Below are 20574 nucleotides of genomic sequence, written 5' to 3' on the forward strand. Positions count from 1 at the left end.
CTTTATCTCTTTTCTCTAACTACTCATACCATTTCCCCAATACTTTGTACTATTCTATTTCCTCTTTTTCTTGTATTTCCTTTGTATGTTTATCCATTTCAGAACACTTTAAAGACATTTCTAATCATATTTTCTTCTGATGGTGCATATAAATTTTTCCAATTTTGAGTGAATAATATTCTTGAAGCAGTTATCACATGTATTATTAAATATTGTTTTTGGGTAGTATTCCCAATAGAAATATTTCTGGTCTCATCTCTATTTTTTCTTCAATGATCTCTTCTAACTGTATTTTAATTTTGTTCCAATATTGCTTTGTTTTTGGGAAGGTCCACCACATGTGGAAATATGTTCCTTGTGTCCCATCTCTGTACTTTCTGTTAATTTTCTGAGCAAGGATTTGGAAGCATTTAACCTTCCTTCTTCTATGACAGGCCTTCTGGTTGACTTGGGATTCAGCCAGACCCAGCTTAGCCTTCCAAGATCAGCAAAGCTGTTGGTTCTTAGATCTGGCTAGGTTACGAATGACTCACTAAAGTCATCATAGTCGAATTAAGAACTTCTGAGTCCAGACAGTTGCTAGAATGTCTTATGCCCAACTCTGGAAAAATGAATGGATACCAACAGAAAATAACATAATTGATAAAATTTATCAGTGCACTGAAATGGATAAAATGACCATGGAAATTAAAGGAATAAATGATTCGGAATACTATAATATTTGGAATTTGTGGTACAATTGGATAAAAAATAGAAAAATAGAAAAATGTGTAAAGGTATATAAAAATAGACAAATATATATAATGTAACGAACATTGCAAAGGTTATTACAAATTGATTGATATAGAAATGTAAATTTATAAAATGTAAAAATGGAAATACTGTACAAGGAAAAGATGAAACAGGTAAGATCTGTAAAAAAAGATATTGAGATGTATAATTTCTTTTATTAAATTATTGTAAAACTCAATAAAGAAAACTTTTTTAAAACATTTTTTTTTAAAAAAAAGAACTTCTGAGTCTAGGGTATACAGTATGGGGAAATACAATCTATCCTCTAAGAACAACAAGATTGTGAGCAGTCTGGCTTCATTGTTGTAAAATAATTGATGGCAGTTGAGTGCAGGTTCCTTGGGAGGTCTTCAGAATAAATCCTTCTCCAGCTCAGAGGCTTCTGCCCCAGGATATGTTTTATATCTTTTCTTTTTGCCATATGTCAGGTTGGTGGAGGAGTCCCCTAAATAAATCCTTCTCCAGCTCAGTAGCTTCTGCCCCAGGATATGTTTTATGTCTTTTCCTTTTGCCATATGTCAGGTTGGTGGAGGAGTCCCATAAAAAATCTCTACGGGAAGTTCCAACCTGTTGTGATCAGAAAGGAAGGGAACGTTCAGGAGCATCTGCTGAATCCTGGAAGGCAAGAGCTCAGGCAGGGAGCGCAGGCTGCGAAGAAAGAAACCAGAGGTCTTCCCAGAAGTAATATGTTCTTTGCATTCTCCATTGAGCAAAGGTGAAAGATCTTCCAGAGTTCTCTTGGGCTCCCATCTTCCATAGGATGTGTTGTGCTGCAGAGGGAGAAAATGGAGGAAGTCAGCACCCTGGTTTGTATGGGGAGTGTAGGAGGTGACCAGGTTGAGCCCGATAGGAGGGTCAAACAAGTAATCAGTCAAGAGTCCCTTCATGCCCACAAGAAACCTGAGTGAAACCCACCTTCAATTCCCTGTCTATGTCCAAATTGCTTTAACCTTTAGTAGTTCAGAGATTCTTGCAGAGATCTTAATCTTGCAATAAATCTTGATGCCCCTTTGAATAGCCTGGATCTTCTGAATTCCCTGGTGCTTGACAGGGAGGGAACTTTCTCTCCTCTCCTTAGCTCCCTTCACCCTCCCCCTCCCCCCAGCAACCCCAGATAAGCATAGGGGCAAGCAACAAAATTTGACAAACGCTTGCAATCTTCATCCACAGAGACTGCTCCTTGGAGAGAGAGGAGGGATCCTCACTTCTCCTCCTTAGAGTTCCTTTCCTGTTACCCCTGAAGCTCTGTTAGTCTGTCTTGGTGTAGCTAGGCTGTGAGACCTTCGACATACACAGAGCAGAGTTCAAGGTAAGAGTGTGGATGTGTGATGCAGCCAGTAACGACACAGACTTAGTATGCTAAACAAGTATTATTTACATATATACATATTTACAAGCACTAAGCAGAAATAAATAACAAACCGCACATAGCAGCACAAAGCAGAATACACTCCCCCCTCAAGGTAAAGGCAAAGAATGAATGAGCTCTCCAGCATCATCATCGGGAGAGAGCTGGCGCCCTCTTATGGCGAACCAGCCAAAGTCTTTAAAGGTATATTGCATCTATAAAGGTACAAACTACAATTGGTAGTTTACATACCTGGCAACCCCAAATACTGGAGAGTACCATTTACTAACAAGCTCATCCTTATCAAGGGGATTTTTTGCTGGGTGCCTCCCCCCACTATCTTTCTCTCTCTTTCTTCTGCCTGGTCCTGCTGCCTCCTTCCTCATCCCACATTCTTCCCTCTGAGCTTTTGGAATGGAGTGGCTGAGCAGGGCAGGATCCCCTCTGCAGACTAGCGGATCAGGCAGGAGGGGCTGAGCCCCAAAAGAACCCCAGGGAACCCATCATCTCTTCATGGCCAGCTTGAAAAGAGGGTGGAGGAATCCCACAAGTCTTGTCTCTCATGTGTTTTCCAAGTGTGGAGTTTGGTCTCTTAAATAGATTTCATCAAGTGTCAGGCTCGCCTCTTAGGTAATTGTAGGTTGGAGCATCGGCTGTGACTGCATCTCATCTTCTATGCCAATGACAGAGGGAGAAGAAAGATTTTCTGGAGAACCATTAACAGGGTGAGTTGTTACCTTGCAGGGGAATTTTTTCCTGAAGCTCCTCCACTTGTCTGATAGATGGGGAAAAAAGAAGATAGCTAGTTAATTTTTGGGCAGCAGACGAAGATTCATGCTGAAGGACTCCAGGAGGCCCAGATGATCCAATTGGCTGAATTATATATAATTATATATAGCCCAGCATCCTGAGAAACAGGCATTAATGCTCTTGTCTGTTTATGGGCAAAGAGCAGAATTATTGGCCATCGAGAGCTGCTGAACAGAGAGAAAAATAATACAGTAGAACATTCCTGGGGGTTATTGAAGAATAATCAAGTTGAAACTCTCCTTGTTCCTATTTCAGTTCCTTTGGGATGTCACAATCCTGTTTTTCCACCACCACTGAAGCCATTCAAAGTTGCCCAGCAGGGCTGTTCTGAAAAGGACCCTGTCCTGTATCAACATTAATTTATTTTAAACAATGATGCTTGATCACTGACAATTCTGTTACTGGAGCAAGAGAGATGGCATTCCTCATCCATTTCAAACTTGCTAGTTCTTTCTCCAGATCTCACAATCTTTGTTTTAGTTTGTACTCCAAAGTCCCTGTCCCAACTTCGCTACTGTACCAGCAATCTTGAAAGGTTAGACAAGCAGCACAATTTTCAAGCAGAAAATGACAAAGCAATTCCACCCCACTGATGAGAATGTTAAGTGGAGATCTTGAGCTACACTTGGTGAAACTCAATTTTCCTACATCCACTTTCGTTGTCATGCCTCTTGCTCTGAGTAGGAGCAGAGGAAGCAGCAGCTCCTTCGACTGCTGGACCTTGGACCCTGTTTTTGTCTCCACGTGTGATTGCAAGCAGGGGCAGAGAACATGGGTCCTTCCTTCCATGGACCTATCTTCCATCAGAGCTGTCCCGAAGGTCCCTGGCAGGATTAGGGATTTTCTAGGAGTCTCCTCAACCCTGATATTTGCTCCTCTGTCCACTGAAGCCAAAGCAGCTTCTTCTCGGACAAGAGGAATGTGGACCATTCTGAGATTTACATGGGTTGAAAAAATGGCTACTTAGTTACTTCTTCCTTTCGTATTCCAATTCAAAGGGCTGTTTGTGGGGAAGTGTCTCGTGGGGGTTCTAGTTGTGGCCCTCAAGGAGTCTCTCTCTCATCCACATCAGCTCAGTCAGCACAGGAAGACACAGAGGTGGTGGGGGGCAGTGGATGAGTTTGTTTTACTTACGTATCATGAAGACAATCCAAGCTCCCAAGATGTAGGCTGCCACTAATCCCACAAGAATCAGCCACTGTATAGCTAAAGAAGGAGAAACATGGTTCTGATTAGACAGATGCTGAATTCCCTGAAGTGGAGATGTTGAGTAATGGAAGCATTTCTGAAACTGCAATGTCCTCCAGGAAGATCCCCCACCTGAAGGAAGGCCCCCTCCACCAAAGCTGCAGAGGGAGAAGTTAATGGCCTTGAAGGGCAGAAGGAAGAGCCATGACCAACCATATACTTTTCATACCTTTGCTCTTAAGTTACTATTTCCAACTCCTCTTTGTGACAGAAATCACTAAATGCAGGACTACATTTCCTCCTCTCCATTAGAAAACATGAGATGTTGCAGAAGAAAACAAGACCCCTGCCACAGATTTTCAATTATTTGTGCAAAATCTACTTCTACATTTCACATCTCACCTGAATCCTCCTTCAGAGCCAATATCAGGGGCTCCTTCAAGCCTTCCTGCTCAACATGACACCGAAAACGGTGCCTCTCCTTGGGGTCGATCTCAATGCTGAGCCAGACATAATAGGTCCCGTCTGAGTTGGGGGCCACGTTCCTAGGGAGGGTCTCATACTTGCAGACTTCTCCGTTCCTCGTCCAGGTGGCCTGGATCTCCATGGGGTAGAAGCCAAAGGCCTGGCAGATGAGGACCTGCAGGCTGTCATCCACCACTTTGTAGGTCACCTTCCCCACTGGAGGCTCTGCAGGAAAAGCAACACCTCAGTTCCTGGGATTTTTTAGAATTTCTGTCAAAGCAATTGAATAAGTGGGAAGACCTGCTTTGGACATCCACTGCCTCTTCCTCTCCTCTGGAACACTTTATATTCATTTTTGAATTTTGAAAGAGTTTCTGCCAAGACAATTTAATTAGTGCAAAGATCTCCTTTGGACACTTCCACCCTCTCCTCCCTCCCTTCCCTCTGCCTCTCCTCTGGGACATGGGATTCTTTAAATAGAATAGAATAGAATTTTTATTGGCCGTGTGATTGGACACACAAGGAATTTGTCTTTGTGCATATGCTCTCAGCATACATAAAAGAAAAAGATACATTTGTCAGACTAAATTCGTTTGTGAAAGGAACTTTGGGGTAAAATTGGCCTTGATAGCTTATGTGCCTACTTCTTTAAAAAAACTCTCAACCACCATAGCAGAACATCTTAGCATAATCTATGAAATCCTTCAGAACCAGCTTCCTGCCTTATGGTTACTAGCATGGTCTGCCATGCACGTGAAGTACAGCTTGGCTGTGTAGAGCAGAAAACTAAAGGAGGGAGAAGATGAAGATGCCTAGAAGAAACCTCACAACCTGAACCCATTCGACCACTCACCTGTCTTCTTCAGAGCCTCCTTCTGGTAGGACAGGTATCTCTGCAGCCACTCAATGCAGGTCTCCTCCAGGAAGATTTTGTTTCTCAGAGACTGCCTTGGATCATCCTCCCATGTCTCCTTGACCTTGTAGGCCTGGGGCTGAGCAGCCACCCATCTGAGGGTCTCCTTGTCAAAGCTGATAAAATCCATCCCATTGTAGCCATAGTGCAAAAAACCTATTTTGCTCTTGTCTTCCCTAAACTCACAGCCCAAATCCACCTGCCAGGTGTGAAGCCCTGAAATGCAGAAAGAAGGGTTGGAATTGTCCAGAGTTCTTCTCCCTAGAGCAGCGTCCCCAAACTATGGCCCGCGGGCCAGATGCGGCCCAACGAGGTCTTTTAACCAGCCCGCGGCAGCTCACGAGATTTTACTGGTCGATAAAATAAGCTCCCGAATCTCCTGTCCACTCACCGCGGTCGGCTGCTGACGCGAGGAGAAGGTGGAGAGGCAAGGGGGTGGGGAGTAAAGGCGGGCCTGCAATTGGCCCATTCCTTTGCCGCCTTTAGGGAGAGAAACTGTTGCTGCCCTATGCAGAGCAGCAACAGTTCCTCTCCCTAAAGGCGAGAAAGGAATTGTCCAATTGCAGGCCCGCTTTACTCCCCGCCCCCTTGCCTCTCCACCTCCTCCTCCCTCCTCTCTCCACGGTGAGTGGACGTGAAATTCATGAAAAGGCGATTGGCAATTGAAAAAACTGTCCACTGAAAGTCACAGCTAAGTGCACCATGGCTAAGTGTGTGTGGGGGGGGAAGGCGGCCTGCTTGAAAGTCCCTGACCTCCATCGCCTCCCCCCCCCACGGCACAAGGCAAGCACACCTCGCCGCTGACACAGGCGGCGGGGACCGCCCTGTCCCCCTGTCCCCCCCCTGCGCAAAGCTACGCAGCCCCAGATCGCTCGCTTCTCCAGCCAGCAAAGCCGACTGCCCGCCTTTGCTGGCTGATGCAGGAAAGCGTCACATTTTAAAAACACGCTACTTTCCCGGGCAGCCGGCTTTGCTGGCCGTAGAAGTGAGCAATCTGGGGACTGCGGCGCCATGGTGGCGCCCCCACCCACCCGTTCCTGCAGGAAGAAATCGGCGCTTTACCGGGAGGTGGAGTGGGGGCCGGACGCTGGGTGCCGGGGAGGGCGAATGAGTGGACGTGCCTCCGCTCTCTCTTTCTCTCTCATACATCATGCCAGCAACAGAGAGAGAAAGAGAGAGAGCGAAGGGCAGCTTGCCGGTCCACGCCCGCCTGGATGAGCCGGCCTCCGCATGGTGCCAGCGCCGGACTCCGCCGCTGATCTCTGCCCCCATTCGGCTCTGCAGCTGAGAAGCAGCAGCGACGTCCACCCCTTCACCCTCCCCCCGTGTCCCCGGCACCTAACGTCTGGCCCCACACCACCTCCACCAACCCGGTCACGCCGCCCGATCTCTACCTCTCTCGTTCTCTCTCTGCTGCCGGTGTGGTGCATGAGAGAGAAAGAGAGAGAAAGAAAAAAGAAGGGAGAGAGAAAAGAGAGAAAGGAAGAGTGAAATGAATCCAGACGCTGGTATTCTTAGAACGGTACTTTTATTCAGCTCAGAGAAAGAGAAGTGACAGCTCAGCAAGGCAAGTGACTTTAGCGAGTACCGATCTGCTTTGCCTGGGAGAAAAACCGCTTCTTTTATACTTTTGCGGTTCCCTGCCAAAGCAAGGAGCAGCCGCGTCTGAGCCAATCAGGAGCGACTTCCTGACTCCGGCTCAGACAGCGCTTTAAACCAGGAAGAAACTATTTACAGTTGAAACAAGGTAGCCATTACGGACACAACACCCCTCCCTCCTTAGTTTGGATGCATCCATTAGGAAAGCCATGTGACAAAATCGTCCAATCTGCTTGGTCTTCGCGAGGATCGCTCGGACCTGCGCAGTTCAGTTATGTCCTCACTCTCGACGGTGGATGTTGGCTCACTGCTGCTCTCCCCGGTGCGGCTGTGGCCTTGTTGGTGCGTCGGCCTGCTGGTTGCTGATTTCGGAGGAGGACGATGGCTCGGCGTCGCTGGAGGCCTCCCCTCGTCCCGATAAGTCTAATTGCGTGTTAATTAGTTCGGGTAGCGTGTTGTCGTCTGTAGAGTTGGGAGAGGCCGTGTTAGCGGTTTGCTGTAGAGGATTTTCCGCACGTTTACGTATGTGGTCAATGTGCCGCTTCCACATTCGACCATCCTCCATTTTTACAACATATGTCTTTGGAGCAGTTTGCTTAACAATAATTCCTTTTTTCCAGTTTACACCCCATCAAAATTTTTAACAAATACATTTTGTCCCAAATACATTTCTCTTTCAGGTTTTACATACATTTGGTTATTTTCACAGAACCTTGGGTGTAATCTATCTAGTGGTGACCTTAATTTCCTACCCATTAGCAACTCAGCAGGGCTTATGTGCGTGTGCGAGTTTGGGGTGATGTGCTGGGTTAACAGAAATTGGTCCAGATTTTGTTGTACATCCCCAGGGCCTGACCTACGTAAGGCTTCCTTAGCCACCCGAGACGTAACGTTCTGCCAATCCATTAGCCCAGGGTGAGTAAACTGAGATGAGTGCATGTCTGACTCCTAGGTTGTCTAAAAACAATTCAAACTGTCTGGCTGTTAGTTGTGGCCCATTGTCAGACACTAGGATATCTGGGCAGCCATGGGTAGCAAACAGTCTGCTCAATACTTTGATGGTGGCACACGTGGTTATATTGCTCATAGCAATGATTTCTACCCATTTAGAAAATGCATCGACTACTATTAAGAAGTATTGTGACCCCACTGGCCCTGCAAAATCGATATGAATTCTGGACCATGGTCCTGCAGGTTGTTCCCACTCTGCTGGGGTTGTCTTGGGGGGGGTTGGCCGCGACTCTTGGCATGGGTCACATTTGGCTACCCAGTTCTCAATGTCTGCATCTAAACCTGGCCACCATAAGTGTCCCCTGGCTAGGCCTTTCATCCTGACAATCCCAGGATGGCCCACATGTAACATTTTGAGTACCTTTACCCTTAGGGTTTTAGGGATGATCACTCTATCCCCCCACAACAAACAACCTCTTACATATGACAATTCTAAACGTTTAGTCTTGAAGTCACACAATTCAGGTTTCAATGAGTCATTTTGCCAACCTTTAAGTACAGTGATCCCCCGGTTATTGCGTCCCCGACCATTGCGAACAGGGTAATTCGCGATTTTTCAACCCGGAAGTAAACCTCCACCATCTGCGCATGCGTGCCCTTCCACGCATGCGTAGATGGTGGAGTTTCCCCGCCGGGCAGAGGCTTCCCTGGGTCTTCCCCCTCTTTCTCTATGTTGCTTCTTCCTCTCTCACACTCTCTTCCTCCCTCTCTCATCTCTTTCTTTCCTTCTCTCTCTTTCTCTATCTCTCCCCCTCTTGCTCTCGAGCCGTGCCGCCCTAGCAGCTGATCTGCTCGGCAGCGCAGCAGCAGCGAGGAGCCGAAGATCTTCGGCTCCTCGCTGGTGCTGCGCTGCCGAGCAGATCAGCTGCTAGGCGGACGAAGGAACCTTCCCTGGGTCTTCCCCGCCCGGATCTTCGGCTCCTCGCTGCAGCCGCGCGCCCCTCGCCTTCGCCTCACCTGGCGGGCGAAGGAGGGCGCAGCTCCGGCCGCTCGCCTCGGAGCCGGTCTGCCTCACTGCCTCCAGTCCGCGGGCAATTCCCCTCAGCACGCTGCCGGATCCAGCGGGGGAGGGGGGGAAGCGAAGGCGCGGCGATGGGCAAGGGCTGCCAGTGAGCCTTCTCCGTCCCTTTCCTGCTGCACCGGTCTGGGGCCAAGTGGGCGGGGGGCGGCCGGGACCTCGCCTGTCTCCGCCGCCCGCATCGCCCCTCCGGCGGGCCGGCCTCCCCCGCCCGCCTCTGCTGCAGCCGCCACCGCCTCCCCGACTGGCACAAAAGGGCCCCCGCCCGCCCCGCCCCGAAGCTTACCTTGCGGCAGGATTCCCTCCCCCCGCAGCCAAAACTAAAAGCCTGTCTCTTTTTTTTCTTGCGGCGAGCCCAAGCCGTTTCTCTCTCGACCGCAGCCGAGCTTCCCTCGGCCCCCTTTGGCCCCGTCGCCTCCTCCCCGCCTGCCTTTCCTCGCCAAGCGCACGAAAAAAAAGAGAGAAGGCTTCTACCAGAAGCCGGGTTGGGGGGTTCCCATGTCGGCGGGGATGTTTTAAAACACCCCGCGCGACTTTCCAATGAGTCCCGAAGACAAACGCGTTGTCCTTCGGGACTCATTGGAAAGTCGCGCGGGTGTTTTAAACATCCCCGCCGACATGAGGGGCTCGCTAGCACACCCCCAAACCCGGGTTGGGGGTTCGGGGGTGTGCTAGGGAGCCTCCCATGTCGGCGGGGGATGTTTTAAAACACCCGCGCGACTTTCCCAATGAGTCCCGAAGACAAACGCGTTGTCTTCGGGACTCATTGGAAAGTGGCGCGGGTGTTTTAAAACATCCCCGCCGACATGGGAGGCTCGCTAGCACACCCCCAAACCCGGGTTGGGGGTTCGGGGGTGTGCTAGGGAGCCTCCCATGTCGGCGGGGATGTTTTAAAACACCCGCGCGACTTTCCAATGAGTCCCGAAGACAAACGCGTTGTCTTCGGGACTCATTGGAAAGTGGCGCGGGTGTTTTAAAACATCCCCGCCGACATGGGAGGCTCGCTAGCACACCCCCAAACCCGGGTTGGGGGGTTCGGGGGGTGTGCTAGGGAGCCTCCCATGTCGGCGGGGATGTTTTAAAACACCCGCGCGACTTTCCAATGAGTCCCGAAGACAAACGCGTTGTCTTCGGGACTCATTGGAAAGTGGCGCGGGTGTTTTTAAAACATCCCCGCCGACATGGGAGGCTCGCTAGCACACCCCCCAAACCCGGGTTGGGGGTTCGGGGGTGTGCTAGGGAGCCTCCCATGTCGGCGGGGATGTTTTAAAACACCCGCGCGACTTTCCAATGAGTCCCGAAGACAAACGCATTGTCTTCGGGACTCATTGGAAAGTGGCGCGGGTGTTTTAAAACATCCCCGCCGACATGGGAGGCTCGCTAGCACACCCCCAAACCCGGGTTGGGGGTTCGGGGGTGTGCTAGCGAGCCTCCCATGTCGGCGGGGATGTTTTAAAACACCCGCGCGACTTTCCAATGAGTCCCGAAGACAACGCGTTTGTCTTCGGGACTCATTGGAAAGTCACGCGGGTGTTTTAAAACATCCCCGCCGACATGGGAGGCTCGCTAGCACACCCCCGAACCCCCAACCCGGGTTAGGGGGGTGCTAGCGAGCCCCCCCATCTCGGCGGGGACGTTTTAAAACACCCGCGCCGCCCCCAATCTTCGGCTCCTCGCTAGCGCTGCGGAAGTAAAAACACCATCTGCACATGCGCAGAAGGTGTTTTTACTTCCGCAGCGCTACTTCGCGAAAACCCGCTCGTTGCGGGGGGTCCTGGAACGGAACCCTCGCAAAGAGCGGGGGATCACTGTACACAATTTACTACTTGTTTTAGGAGGGGGTCTTGCTGTGTGTGTGTAGCCACCTCCTTTGCAGTGACTAGCGGTTTGTCATCTAGTTCTTATCATTAATACATCTGCAGATGGGGCAGGGTCTACTACTAATTCTGCCATAGGGCACCTACTGAGACCATCTGCGTGGTTGATGGTTTTACCCCCCTTTGTGGATGAGCTCGTATTGGTATCCTGAGAGGAAAAGGGCCCACCTTATTAGTCTTGGGGACATAATGGGGGTGTAGGCTTGTCCGGGGCTAAAAGTCCCAGTAAGGGCTTGTGGTCTGTAACCAATTCAAAACTCCTCCCAAAAAGGTAGTTATGAAATTTCTTCACCCCTGCTACTAACGCTAGAGCCTCCTTATCTAGCTGGCTATAGTTCCTTTCGGTATCTGTCATTGTTTTGGAGAAAAAAGCAATTGGAGCCTCTGTATTATATGGCAAGATGTGAGCCAACACTCCCCCCACGCCGTATGGGGAGGCGTCGCACGTAAGCCTGATGGGTAATGAGGTGCTATACTGGACTACCACACTCTTAGAAGTCAACAGCTGTTTTATTTGAATAAAGGCTTCGTGTTCAGTTTTCCCCCATGTCCAAAGGGCTTCTTTCTGGAGCAAACGGTGTAGAGGCTCTGCTACTGTTGCCTTCTGTTTTAAGAAAATGGAATAGAAGTTAAGAAGGCCTAGGAAAGCTTGCAATTCCGTCTTATTTTGTGGCTCTGGGGCTTCTCTGATGGCTCTCAGTTTCTCGGTTGTGGGGTGGATACCTTCCCCATCAATTTTATACCCTAGGAATTCAACACTGTTTGTCCCCCACACACATTTGTCTGGTTTAATTCTTAGTCCTTCGTCCTGCAGCCTCTTAAGTACTTCCCTTATTCTTTTGTTTAGCTGTTCTTGGTTTTCCCCTGCAATTAAGATGTCATCAAAATAGGGAATGGCCCCTTTTATTCCTGCTAATAGGCGTTCCATTATACTTTGAAATATCCCTGGGGCTATGCTCACTCCAAACTGCAGTCTGGTACATTTAAAGGCACCCCTGTGGGTTACAATTGTTTGCGCTTTTGCTGTTTGTTCATCGACTGTTAGCTGTTGGTAAGCCTGGGCGAGGTCAATCTTTGCAAACCTTTTTCCTTCCCCCAGGGAGTGCAGGAGTTGTTGTACAACTGGAATGGGGTAAGGGTGATGTTGGAGAGCCTTATTTAAAGTAGATTTGTAGTCAGCGCAGACTCTTAATGAGCCATCTGGCTTTAAAGGCGTGACTATGGGTGTCTCCCAGGGACCCTGCTCCACTGGAACCAAAATGCCCTGGCTTATGAGCTTGTCTAGCTGCAGATCCAGTTTGGGAAGGAGCGGAAGGGGTACCCTGCGGGGTTTAAGTCGAATAGGCGGAATCTTTGGGTCAATAGAGAACGAGATGGGGGGCCCCTTGTATGTCCCTAGAGTGGGGCTAAACACTTCGGGGAACTCTTGTAGGAAATCAGGCATGCTATTCGAGCTAATAGTACAAACTCCAGAAATTTCAATTCCTAAAGGTTCCATCCATGCTAAACCCAGGAGAGAATGCTTAGCCCCTGTAACCACAATCATAGGGAGGGTACATTTAACATCTTTAAACACAATAGGTACATTCAATTTGCCCAACACAGAGATTACCCCCCCTTGAAAATCTCTAATCACCAATGAGGTTTGCAACAGGTCATCTTTAGATAGATTAGGCATGTATAATTTGAGCTTCTCCCATGGCACGATGGTGTATTTAGACCCCGTGTCCAGTTCCATGGAGCATGGTTTGTTGTTAAGCAGTAATGAAATTACAATCTTGCCCCCATTTTTTGTTGCCGTGTTATTCACGGAAAATCTAGTGTTACCTTTTGAGTAGTCGCGGTTAGCGGCTGAGTAGTTCCTTCGGTTTGAAAAGCGGGGAGGTCGGTTTTCTCGCGGTTGGGGCGCCTGGTGTTGGCCTCGTTGATAGCGCGGTGTGGAGAAGGTTTCTTCTGGCGCCGATGCTCTGCAGGCTTCGGCGATGTGGCCTCGTCGGTTGCAGCGGCGGCAAATGGCATCCCGGAAGGGGCATCATTGGCGCTGGTGGTTTCCCCGGCAGCCGGCGCAAGGGGCTGTGTGGTGAGGAGCTCTGTGCTGTCTCGGCTGGTCTTGCAGCAGGAGGCAGTTGTCCTCGTTCTGGGCTGGCGGGCTGAGGTCGTCTGATCCCTCGGCGCGGTGAAAAGCAGAGTCAATCTTGGCGATGACTTCTCGCCGTTCATTTTCCTTCAGCTCTTTGGCCGCGGCGTCGGCGACCTCTGCGGTTTGAGCTAATTTGATCACGGTTTGCAGCGTTGGCTCGTCTTCGGTGAGGAGTTTGTTCCTCACTGAGGCGTTTTTCATGCCGAAAACTAGGGCATCGGTGAGGCGAGCTTCCGGGTTGTCAAACTTGCATTTGGCAAGCACCGTTCGAAGCCGCGTTGCGAACTGGTTGATCGATTCCGTCTCTGTCTGGGCCATCCTCGAGAATTGGTGCCGGAAGACCATAGCTGGCTTCGTGGGCTTGAAATGGCCCGCAAGCTTGGCTTGTAGGACGTCCCAAGCGGCGGTTCTTGCTGGCTGTGGGTCGGTGAGCGTCTGGGCGAGGTTTCGGATCTCTGGGCCGCAGTAGTTTAGAAAAATGGCCCTTCTTCGGTCGGCGTCGGCGTCCTCTATGCCCGCAGCTTCGAGGAAGATCTCGAAGCTGGCCATGTAGTCGTCCCAAGAAGTCTTTTCGGGATCGAAGAATTCGGGAGCCCGGCCGATTTGTATGTTGCTCATGGTGCAAGCGTGGTTTCTTTCTTCCGTCGTCGCCAGTGAAATGAATCCAGACGCTGGTATTCTTAGAACGGTACTTTTATTCAGCTCAGAGAAAGAGAAGTGACAGCTCAGCAAGGCAAGTGACTTTAGCGAGTACCGATCTGCTTTGCCTGGGAGAAACCGCTTCTTTTATACTTTTGCGGTTCCCGCCAAAGCAAGGAGCAGCCGCGTCTGAGCCAATCAGGAGCGACTTCCTGACTCCGGCTCAGACAGCGCTTTAAACAGGAAGAAACTATTTACAGTTGAAACAAGGTAGCCATTACGGACACAACAAAGAGGAGAGATAGAAAGGGGGAGAGAGAAAGAGGGAGAGATAGAGAGAGAAGGAGAGAGAGAAAGAGAGAGATAGAAAGAGTGAGTGAGAGAAGGAGAGAGAAAGAAAGAAAGAGAGGGACAGAGAGAAAGAAAGAGGGACAGAGAGAAAGAAAGAGAGGGACAGAGAGAAAGAGAGGGACAGAGAGAAAGAGAGGGACAGAAAGAAAGAGAGGGACAGAGAGAAAGAAAGAGGGACAGAGAAAGAAAGAGAGGGACAGAGAAAGGGAGAGAGAGGAAGAGAAAGAAAGATGGAGAGATAGAAAGAGAGTGAGTGAGAGAAAGAGAGAAGAGAGAAAAAGAGAGAGAAAGAGAGTACAGAGAGAAAGAGAGAGAGAGAACTAGAAAGACAGAAGGACAGAGAGAAAGGGAGAGAGAGAGAGAAAGAGGAAGAATAAATATTAAATAATATATTGGTTCCCATTTTGTTTTTTACTTTAAATAAGGTATGTGCAGTATGCATAGGGATTTGTTCACACGTTTTTTTAATAGTCCGGCCCTCCAACAGTCTGAGGGACAGTGAACTGGCCCCCTGTGTAAAAAGTTTGGGGACCCCTGCTTATGACAATTGCAGCATTCCTCATGGTCACCTGATTTACATCTGAGTCACCTTGAGAAGGGCGGCATAGAAATCTAATTAATAAATAAGTAAATTCAGATACTTAGCAACTGGTTCATATTTATGATGGTTGCTATGTGAAAAGGGTGATCTCCTTTTGCGACCTCTTCCCCCTTCAGTCCATGGAGAAGCCAGGTTCACTTAACAACTGTGTGACTAACTTAATAACCACTGATTCACTTAACAACTGGGGCAAAAAATGCCATAAAATGGGATTAAAGTTACTTAACGAATTTCTTTCCTAGCAACCTAAATGCTGGGCTCAATTATGGTTGTAAATTGAGGACCGCCTGTGTTCTTTTTTAATTTTTTCCAGCACAGAGGAACCTTTCTTCTTTCCTCTCTTGGCAAAGGGTGGGGCTTCCAGATGGGGCTCCCTGCCAAGGACCTCCACACAGAATAGGAAACAGAGTCACCTTGGAAGGGCAGGAGGGGCTGGCTTTTGCCTCTCTGGACAGCAGCCAGATCTCACATGAAACTGGTTGGCAAGGCAGATCCTGATCAGATCCTAAAGAACTCAGTATTTAACAAAGAGCAAGGGACTCGAACAAAAATGGTTGGAGGGTGATGGCACTACACCAGGTGCCCCTCTTGCTCCTCTGGGGTGTTCTGGGTTCCTTGATGTGTGTTTATGAGAGAGAAAGAGACTTTGGCCCTTAAGGGTTTCCAGACAGGGTGAAATTGGTGAGTGTGACTGAGCTCCATTCCCCCCACTCACTACACTCCGCTGTGATATCAACTTCCTTGCCCCCCCCCCCCTATTTTTTAACCAACCCCTTCCAGGTGCTGTTTGAGGGAAGGAACCAAGAGGGGGAGATGGCAGGGAGAGCTTTTGTGTGTGTGAGAGAGAGAAAGACAGGAGCAAAAGTTTAGGGAACAGAGCTTTACTAAGTAAGCAACTTTTAAAAAGTGCTCTCTCTTTTTCTCCCTCTCCCTGCCCCCCCATCTCCATCCCCCCCCCCCCCCGTCACACACAATCATTGGGGTGTGAGTTGGGAGGAAATAGCATTGGTGGACCAATGACAGGAGAGGAACAATAGTGGGTCAGCTACAGTGGAATGCCTTGCCCTGAATCTGCCCAAGGCTTCCCTCCAATCAGCTCCCACCTGATGAGAAGAATTTCCAGAGGACTGTCAAGGGGAGATGGCTTTTCCTGGGTGTGGAGCAGCCTCTAGGAGCTAGAAGCCTCCTTAGACTCCCAGTTGGTTTTTCACAAAAGTCTTGAGGGGAGAGATGGAGCTGCAAACCCCTCCCAATTCTCTCCCTCACCTTTTTCTCCTTCCAGGATCCTCCAGACTCTCCCTGTGCTCTTCCAACCTGAAGGTGTCAGAGCCCAGCCAGGGGCTGCCCCAGTTCCAATCTGTGGTTCACCTGGATGACCAGCCCATCGCTCGCTTTGACCTTCTCAACAGGAAGACGGTTCCTCTGGTGCCCTGGGTGAAGGCGCAGGAGGCACAGATCATTGTGGGCCACAAGAGGTGGACCTGGGCTGACCTGGAGTGGCTACCAAAGCTCAACCACCAGACTGGAGGTGAGCAGAGGCAGAACTGCCTTCAAGAATTCCTCAAGTCTCCTTCAAGACTCACTGTTGGACTCTAATGACTTTGATTGCCCCAAGAAGAGGGAAGCAGTCAAAGTTTAGAAATGGGTGGCTGGAGGTCAGGTGGACGAGAAGATGAGTCCCATTCCAGGAAAGAAAAATATTGCATGACTACTAAGGGCTGCAAAGGGCAAATGCAAAGGGCATTCGTAGTCCTCATGACATCTTTCCCATTACTTTCTCTTACTGGTATTTTATGACTATATTACTTTGTTGTTTGTATGTATGCTGAGTCTTCGGAGAAGGGCGGCATACAAATCTAATAAATTGAATTGAATTGAGATCTGAATCCCTGGACACAGATTCCTTGTGTGTCCAATTGCACATGGCCAATAAAAAAATCTATTCTGTTCCACTCTGTTTAGATTACAGATTAACAGAGTTGGAGACGACTGTAAAGCACGGTGAAGTGGTTTATAAATCTAGGTGCCGTTGCTATAGCTAGGATGATTGCAGTGTCCCAGGATCATGTGATCGTCTTTTGGGAAGCAAAGACAAGTAAAGTCAATGGGGAAGCCAGATTCACCTAATGAAAGGGCCTTGCTGGTTTTAGCCAATTATCAATGAGAAGAAAACCCAGATAAGTGGCTGTTTCTCCCTAGTCTCATCCTTCCTCACCACCTTACTGCCAGACTGTCGCTGATTCTGGAGGCTCTACTGACATCCTCCTCAAAGTCCTAACTTCCTGGCCAATCACCTTGAGGTCTCGCTCCCTCCAATTGTTGCTAGTGGCTGTGAAATGCGGAAAAGTGACAGACAAGAGAGAGGAATGCCCTGCCACTACCACCCCTCACTCCCATAAGGTGGAACGGTTCTAACTTTTTATTTTATTTATTTTTGTTAAGTATGTATTGGTAGTATACAAAGAAATAACACTGTTTATATATATGATATTGGTACTAATAAGAGAGAAACTTAGGACAGGGATGGTAGGCATGCGCTGGTGCACTTATGCTCGCCCCATACTGACCTCTTAGGAATCAGGTGAGGTGAACAGTAGGTAGTTTAAGGGTAACGTTTTGGGTGGGTTGGTGATGAAATAACAGTCTGCTAGTGAGTTCCATGCATTAACAACTCGGTTGCTGAAGACATTTTTTCTACCGTTGAGTTTGGATTGGTTTTCTTTGAGTTTGTATCTGTTATGTGCTCATGTGTTGTTGTGGTTGAAGCTGAATAGTTTTTGAAAGGAAGGACATTGTAGCAGATGATTTTATGGGCCATAATTAGGTCATGTAAGGTGATGAAGCTCCAAGCTTTCTAAGTTTAGGATTTCAAGTATGGTTGCGTATGGTATTCTGTTGCGAGCTTATGTCCTGAAGGGGCATAATGTGGAACTTTACATAATGTAAACAATGTGGGACATTATGTTGGAACCTATGTCCCAAAGGGGCTTTTTTAGGAGGCAACTCGACTTTCTTGTTTTTTTCTCTTTTGAAGACTTTTTGCTTCTCATCCAAGAAGGTTCTTCAGCTCTGACAGGATAGTGGGGAAGCTGAGGAAGCTTCTTGGATGAGAAGCGAAACATCTTCAAAAGAGAAAAAAAGAATGACAGTTCAGTTGCCTCCTGAAAAAGCTCCTTTGGGATAACCAGAATCTGGATGGCTGAGAATCTCTACAGACTTTTGGCTCTAACTTACTGGCTGATTTCTCGCGGGAGAAGGCGACCCCAGGCAGCGCTCACTTTCCCTGACAAAGCCCCCTTGATAACTTTCAGGCTGCCGAGAACCGGACTATTTCTCATGGGAGAGGAACATCGAGCTGCGGAAGCGGAATCCAGACTGAATGAGCTCGCAGTTGGCTACGTGGAGAATAGCTGTCGCCACAGATCTCCCACAGGAGGGGAAAAAACCCCACTACAGTGCTGGCTCGTCTCCTCGGCTGAGTTCAAAGGGGATGGCAAGACGAGACTCTCTTCTGGCTGATGGGGCACCGGGCACACGATCCTTTCCGGCGGAGGCGCTTCGTTCTGGGCAGGAGGGGAGGAAGGGTGAACCTGGTTTGCTCCTGCAAACTCTGAGGGGTGCAAGAAAGTCAAGAGGTGCGTAGCTCCCGGTTCAAAGAAGGGCACCCAAAGAAGAGAAATAAACTCCACAGTCTCTGAGCTGTAAGAGAGTTACGACCACCAACCCTCCTGACTCCCTGCCTTTGATTTTCACCCAGGTGGCTGCAGAGCAGCTGTGAAATCTACTTAATTTCCTTACCGATGTGCAATATGCCAACACCGTGCGCGTCCCCGTCCCCCCTCTGCGCATGCACTCTCCCATAAATCAAGAGCGGGGATTATTATCTGGTAATTTTGAACTGCTAACAAGAGCTTACAAAACATTTCTCAGACCAATCCTAGAATACAGCTCGCCTGGATGGAACCCACATTGCATACCTGACATCAACACAATTGAGAGAGTCCAGAAATATTTCACAAGAAGAGTCCTTCACTCCTCTTTTCACAGCAAAATGCCTTACTGCGCCAGACTTGAAATTCTTGGTTTAGACAACATACAACTTCATCATCTCCATTCCGACTTAATTATAGTTCATAAAATCATATACCAAAATGTCCTGTTAACGACTACTTCACCTTCAACCGCAACAACACATGAGCATGAAATCGATTTAAACTAAATATCAACCGCTGTAAACTTGACTGCAAAAAATACGACTTCAGCAACAGAGTAATCAACGCCTGGAATGCACTACCTGATTCTGTGGTTTCTACGCCTAACCCCAAAACCTTTAACCTTAGTCTATCTGCAATTGACCTCTCCCCCTTTCTAAGATGTCAGTAAGGGCCGTGCATAAGCGCACCGCTGTGCCTACCGTCCCTGTCCTATTGTCTTCTTTTGTTACTTTTTTATCATTACTTATCTAATGTTTAATTTGTACAAATTATCACACTATAATTGTTTGACAAAATAAATAAATTAAAAATTAAAGTAATTAATAAATTAAAATTAATTAAAATTAATTAAATTTAGAGATGCCTGATGCCAAAAAAGAAAAACAGTCCCTGTTGTTAATCTATGGGAATTGATCTAATATCACAAATGTATGTATCAATCAGTTGAATTGATTCCACTCATCTAAGAGTTTCCCAGTGTAACAAATCTAATATTTAAAAAAAGTATCTAAAAACCCATCATTTAATAAACATACAACATAATCCATCCTTGAGTTACTTTCAAGTAATTTGTTTTCTTTCCATGTGGAGCGGGCATGCTCTGCATTTCTTTGATCAAACCTTTGACATACACCTTTGAGATGCCTCCATTTGACTTGCTCCAGGTGTGAGGGATCAGTGACTCTAATCTTTCCAATAAACCCCCTTCAGCTCCTCTCCAGCTGGGTGGGTTTACCACTACAGAGGGTAGGAAATATAGTAGCAGAGCTCACTCACAACGGCTATGGACCACAATACTTTTCTGGACCAGGTGAGGTTGTGTGACAGTCTTATGATGACTCCCCCTCCTTTGTTTTTTTTTGTTTTTGTTTGTCAAAACGAGGTCTGTAAGTGGCATGCATAAGCACACCATTGTACCTACCATCCCTGTCGTACTGCCCTATTGTCTTTTTTATCATTACTTTCTGTTGTGGTTAGCTCTGGCCCTGCTCCTGCCCCAAGGACTGTGGATGTAGGGGAGACCTCCACATGCTGCAGGCCTGTTTTGCCCCCCCCCCCTCCATGGGTTTGGCCATTGTGGAGGATTATCTGATCATTGTGTTTCATGACTGCTTTACTGACTTGGACCTTTTGTGTGCTGATTTTCCCCCACTTTGAAACTAAGGGCAAAGTATGTTCCACTTTATGAAAAAAGAAGGACTGTGAATTGCCTCACACAGCTGCAAGCTAAGTATCACAGAACTGATAAGGGACTTGTACAAATTACCAGTTTGTTTGGAGACGAGTGCTCTTTGCTATCCCAAAAGAGGACTTGGTTTAAGTGAATTTTCATTATAAAGAACATTGTTTTGAATTTTCAAACGTGTGTGTGTGTGTGTCTGAAATTGTATCTGTGCATTTTTGGGAGGATTCTACCAGAGAGCTCGACAGAACACTTTCTATGCTATGTTTATATAAACTACTATCCTATACTTAATTGACAAATAAAATAAATAAATAAATAAAATAAATAAAAAGCAAAGTAGGTGTAGGTAAATTTGGACAATAGGACAGGGATGGTAGGTACAATGGTGCACTTATGCACACCCCTAACAGACCTCTTAGAAA

At 47.9% G+C, this 20574-nt stretch overlaps 1 protein-coding gene across 1 annotated transcript in view; it reads right to left on the reverse strand.

Annotated features, from left to right (window-relative positions):
• Positions 1-20574, reverse strand: part of LOC139159129 (major histocompatibility complex class I-related gene protein-like) — a 137885-nt gene that overhangs the window by 63932 nt on the left and 53379 nt on the right. The gene's annotated exons all lie outside the window — the stretch shown is intronic.

This window comes from Erythrolamprus reginae, chromosome 2 (genome assembly GCF_031021105.1).
Source record: "Erythrolamprus reginae isolate rEryReg1 chromosome 2, rEryReg1.hap1, whole genome shotgun sequence".
NCBI lineage: Eukaryota > Metazoa > Chordata > Lepidosauria > Squamata > Dipsadidae > Erythrolamprus > Erythrolamprus reginae.